Source organism: Lampetra fluviatilis, chromosome 2 (assembly GCF_964198595.1).
Source record: "Lampetra fluviatilis chromosome 2, kcLamFluv1.1, whole genome shotgun sequence".
Taxonomy (NCBI): Eukaryota; Metazoa; Chordata; class Hyperoartia; order Petromyzontiformes; family Petromyzontidae; genus Lampetra; species Lampetra fluviatilis.
Genome location: NC_136276.1, coordinates 30,526,871 through 30,532,989, shown reverse-complemented (window position 1 = coordinate 30,532,989; position 6,119 = coordinate 30,526,871).

Sequence of the window (6,119 nt, the reverse complement as noted above, 5' to 3'; positions counted from 1 at the left end):
AAGATCGTAACAACTGTCGTCCGTCATATTACAGAAGAAATTGCAAACGGCGCACAAACATATCATCAGTATTAAGTAAAATACACATTCTGTAGCGAAAGTTGGCTCAGACGAATTACTTAAAACATGAATGGCCATACTCTTGGTTCTTTCGGTAAAGTCACGTAGAAGATAAATAATAAAGTAATAAAAATAAAACTATAAAATTCTCACGGTTTTTTTTTATTTTCTTGCCGTGGTTTTCACACCTGATGATGATTGCTTGTGTAGCAATCGAAACGTCGTGATAATTTTATTGTTTTATTTTTATTATTTTATTTTTCCCTCCTACCTGACTTTACCGAAAGAACCAAGAGTATGGATCCCTGCAGTCACGAAAGCTTTAAATCGAAAAATTAATGGTCATATTAAGTTACAGAAACATAAAAAAACGTTGGTATAGAGTGACGATTGCACTCGTGTGTAATTAGACGAGGATATATGCTTTTTTTTACCTACGTGACTTTACCGAAAAAACCTGCTCAGTACAACTACAAGTGGAGTTATCGCACCGAATCGACATCTCACCATCACATTGTGATTCAACATGGAGCAGTAACCAGGGACATTGTTTTAAGTGATGGAATTCGAGGGGTTAGGACCGTTAACACAGAACGAATGAGATGCATGTGATTTTTTTTCCAAAGTACAATGCACTCCCCGTGTAGCCTTATATCAGTGTTCTTCACACATTTTCAGAAAGGGGCCATTTTCGCCGATAAGACATCACCAGTGTGAGGGACGCCACACATTTGAAACCATTGGCGGTTTGACAGCATGATGGGGGGGGGGGAGTGTTTTAACACGTTGTGTATTGTCGGGGGCCGCACTAAAGGCCACCAGGGACCGCCAGTGGTCAGCGGGCCTTGCAATGAAGAACACTGAAGCCTTGCATGATGCAGGTTGCAAGTGTAATTAAAATTATGAAAACAATATTTGATCGCCCTTTGTCAATCCACTGCTGGATCAAGGCCGCCCTACACCACGTTGGTCGCTCGGAATGCTGGAACACACTTCATAGCGCTCGTCAGTGTGGGTTGGTTAAGGGGTGTGGATAGCCTCGGATTGGGTCTGATGTAACTCTCTACCGAATGTTGGCCAGAAATCAAAATTTAAAAAAAAATGTCTAGGTTTATAACGTCGCGCATGAGTAACCCCGACGCCACCACTCTCCCTAAAGTATCTCTTAGGGTGGTAACCGGATGAAAGTGAAAAGTGTGGCTCGGAATGACGATACGAAAAGGCACGTGGACCCGCGCACGATGCACTTCAACTTAACGTTTCACAATCGAGGGCTCTAAAATACGGCACGATCGGTGCCGTTAATCGGAGTGCAGGTGACGTTAAAACACGGACCGTGTGTCACGCGCTCTGCCACCTCATCCATCACGAGTTGTTGACGTTACACCCCTTATCTGAGTCCAGGTTCACAACGTTTATTTTTCCGCACTGCCCATGATCGTTCTCCCTCTGCTGGATTGCACAAGGCATTAAAAAAAACGAACCAAAGCGCATTCGTCAATAAAATAATCTGCTTAAACAAAGGTATGCACAGCAAATCATTTGTTTAAATAAGGTGTATAACCCTGATAGCAGGGTGACTCAAAGGTCGCTGACTTGTCACTCCTAAGATCCTGGTGTTCGATTGCACCATCAATAATTAAGTCGAATCATCTACAACGGAACTTGCCTAAATTCCATCTCTGAGGATAAAACATCGACAAATAACTGTTTGTGTAATCGCCATCGGGGTTGGCCTTTGAATTGGGAGGGGCGGGGCTCCCCCCCCCTCCTCCCCGTACCCCCTGCCCCGCGAAGTTTGCGGACGGGTGGCACGCGTGGGTCGTCTGACGCCGCCAATCAAACCTGGTTAAGATAATTCTAAAACGCTTTGGTTCTTTCGGTAAAGTCACGTTGAAAGAAAATAAATTAAATAATATAACACGACGTTTCGATTGCAACACAAGCAACTGTCATCAGGTACACACAGACAGACACACAAGCAGAGAGAGACAACACAGAGACATGACGATTGCATTCTATTATTTAATTTATTTTCTTTCTACGTGACTTTACCGAAAGAGCCAAAGAGTAATTCCTGTAGTCATGAAAGCTTCAAGTCAAGTTATAATTCTTAAAACATTGTTTTCCCACAGCGTGACAAGTTGCCCCTAGGGTTCTCTAGAACATGTGAGGAACAACAGTGTGAGGAGTAGGGAAAAGCAGGACGGTGGAGTTTGCTGTTTTCTTGGAATCTCAAGTCTCATTTACATCGGGAGGCCTACCGGCCACGTCGTCAGCCACGTGGAATCGAAAATGCAAACATGTGTGACCTATCATGAGAGATTCGTTCATGAGGCGATCCACATATACAAACACAGAAACAATTTCAACCGAGAAGATGGATTCTGGCATAGCAATCATTGGAAGGACGTAATAAACCATTTCGGATCTTAACTGATTGTGTTCACGTTAAAGGTGACTTTCAGACCGCGTTCCACTCACTGGCATTGTATTCTCCGCAGGGAATGGATTCTTTGCTCCACTGCAAGTTTCCCCACCACGACTCACCCATTGACACGACGGTCAATGGTACAGTGTATAATAACAAATAGTATAACATTCATATGCTTAATACAATGTACAAAGTAATATATAGTATCGTAATTGTATAGTAAACATATAGCAGTGTGATACACATTAGGGTGATTAGAATAATACATAGTGTTATATTAAAATGTATAAGGTGGTTTATAGCAATACAGTATATAATTTAATGTTGGGTTTATCTTTGTCAGTATATAGTACGGTGTATGCTCGTGTGATGTAAGAGAATAAAGTTTAGATGGAAGCATATTATATAAATTTTTACGACGTATAATTGTAATGTATTACTTGCTGTTAGTAACTCAGCTTATTGTAGAGTATAGTAAGTATACTGATGATGCTATGCAGCTTATACTTTAGTTTTTTATGTAGTTTATACTTTAGTTTTCTACGTGCACCCTCCCTTTGGTGCTGCTGATCCTGCATAATGCATGGGCATAATATGACTTTGAAACCCCCCCCGCCCACCTCCTACGCATTTCCCTTGAATATGCTAAATTCCTGTTGATATGCACATTCTTTTTGTTAAGGCGCTCTTCTTCCACCTCCAACCCAGCTTATATATAAGCTCCTAGCTTGGCAGTGTCTCATTCTTCACCTGAAGACGGCTGCTTGCGTTGTAACCGAAACGTCGTGAGAATTATTTTATTTAATTATGTTTTATTTTTATTATTTTATTACTTCCCTTCTACGTGACTTTACCGAAAGAACCAAGAAGACCTATGCAATGTTCTTAAATTTTGTAAGCCATTCGATTTTTGGGCCCCAGCTCTTAGCAAAGGGTCCAATGTGTTATGGACATTTGCCACATCAAACAGGAGGATTTCGCCACAATTCTGGCTGCCACCTGATAATGCTAGCTTTAATTACTGGCGAAACGTCGTACTCGAATTGTAAATGTTGTGGGTTTACTCTCCAACACACCAGTGTGCTGCACTAGTAGCGAATTGGCGCGTTTTGTTTACGTGACAAACCTTACTAATTAGCTGTGTTGGGTGGTGGCGGTGGAAAGTATAATTAAATATAACTTAAATTAATATTACTCGAATGTTAATCGAATGATAGCTAATCAGTAGCGTTAATTGTCTGTTGATTGAGTTATTGGCGGTGAAGATGTTCACAAGACCGATATTCAAGTTGATTTAGTATAATAATTGGGTCTAGAATATTAACAATGGTGGTCAATACCATCAACAGAGGGATTGTTGTGTTACATGGAGTGTGATAGCGGTGTGTCTGGTAATCATTGCAGATATGAAATGTTAACTTTTTTTGTTTTATTGTGTTTGGTTTTTGTTGCGCGGGTAATTCATTATAAGATGGCCTCGCCTTCGTGGTGCCAGGTATTTTATTGTATTTGTAGTGGTGGTGTTGACGTGCGCCGACTGTGACAGTGATGGATCACGGGGCGGCGCGAGGTGCGGGGTTGGGCACGCGTTGTGGGCGTGGTGTGGACGCGCGCGCCGGGAGTGACAGATGACGGGGCGGCGCGGCGTGGGTGCTGAGGCACGCTGAGATGTGGGAAAACAGGATCGTAGCCAGCGCCCAGTGATTGGTCGAATAGGATGGGTGCTCGCAGCGACGTCCGCAGGTGGGGTATAAAGGGGGACGCGCGAGAGCACTCGGGGAGAGTTACCCAGTTGAAGACCAGAAGACGGAGCTGAAGACCTAGTGCCCCGAGACCCCTAGTCCCGCCGTCCTTGTAGGGACCGGGGCCCTGTGTGGCTCGGAGGCGAGACTGTGTGACCCGGGGTCCGACGCCCACGTGGGTCGGGCTGGGGACCCACAGTCAAGACGGATACCCCGGGCAGGGAGTGTCCCGAGTAGCTCAGTGGGCGTTAGTCGCCAGGGTAGCTAAGTGGGTGTTGGTCACCCGAGTAGCTCAGGGGCGTTAGTCGCCGAGTAGCTAAGTGGGTGTTGGTCACCCGAGTAGCTCAGTGGGCGTTAGTCGCCGAGTAGCTAAGTGGGTGTTGGTCACCCGAGTAGCTCAGTGGGCGTTAGTCGCCAGGGTAGCTAAGTGGGTGTTTGTCACCCGAGATACTAAGTGGGTGTTTGTCACCCGAGATACTAAGTGGGTGTTTGTCACCCGCGATACTAAGTGGGTGTTTGTCACCCGAGATACAAAGTAGGTGTTAGTCACCTGTGAACGAGTTTGGTAAAATAAAGAGTGTGTTACCCGTGAAGTCGTCTCCCGCCGAGTTACTACATTACAACTGGCGTCAGAAGTAAACCTGTCTTCAAGAAGTATGGACACGAGGAAGACTACCCATACCCACGAGCGAGGTCGGGACGACGACGGCGTACCGGGGACACCAACCTCGGGAGGAGAGGACGAGGAGTTGCCGCCGATGCAGCACTTCGCGGTGATGGCCGACGCTCCGCTCGCCTCCGACACCAGCCTCCAAGACGCGCACTCCCGGTTGGCGGAGTTGCTACTCGCCGCCGCCGCTGTCTTGGCGGACATCTCTGTTCCGGCGAGCGGAAAAACGGCTGCGGGGTTGGTGGAGAAAGCGACGTTGGAGGGATCCCGCCAAAAGGCGCTTCGCGCCAAAAGTCTGGAAGTTGCCGCCGTTTTTGAGGGGCCGCCATCGATTGGCGGGAAACACGGACACCACGTGGCCGGAGACCTCCGCTCAGCGCAGCCCACGTCATCAGCGCGCGCCGGAGCTCTCCATTTTGCGCCTGACAACCGAGCCGACATTTTACACAACTACAGCGGAGCGCGGGAAAATCTCTCCGACGTCGACGACGATCGGGTCCTCCAGCAAAGATTGCCCGCGCTGTCGGCGTTCAAGGCGGATGGGGGCGACTGGGGAGCCTTCCAACGAAGGTTCCTCGCTCATCAGGAGATGTCGGGGTGGTCCGACACCACTGCCCTGCGTGCGTTGCCAGCGATGCTCGACGACGACGCGCTTGCAGCCTTCACATCTGCTGCAAGGTCGTCCCGCTCTACGCTCCAGGCCGCACTACACCTGATGGCGAAGGTGTTCGGACCGCCCTCCACGTGTCGCCACCAGTTCTACGATCGGCGGAAGGTGGCTGGAGAAACGACGCTCGCCTATCGCACGGCACTGCTCGCCTTGGCGGACGCAGCTTTTCCCCGCATGGATAAGGAGGGGAAGGACGCCATGGTGACGGAGCAGCTGCTGGCATTGGCCCACGAGTTGGGGGTCCCCATCAATGTGGCGGACGAAATGGATATCTGCTCCCTGGCGATCGCCACGAGCATTCACGCGTACGAGGTCCTCAAACGCAAGCCGGGGGTCGTCTGCAAATGGGCGGGGAACGCGGCACTGGCCGCCACGATCGCCGAACCTCAGCCAGCTGCGGATCAGGAGCAGGCCTTCGCTGCATCGCGTCCGGGGGAGTGGAGAACGGGAGGTCGTTCGCCCACACGTTCATCCCGCAAGCTGGAGCAACCGAAACCTACGACGTCCCTCGTCGTCTGCTACAACTGCGGCCTTCGGGGCCAC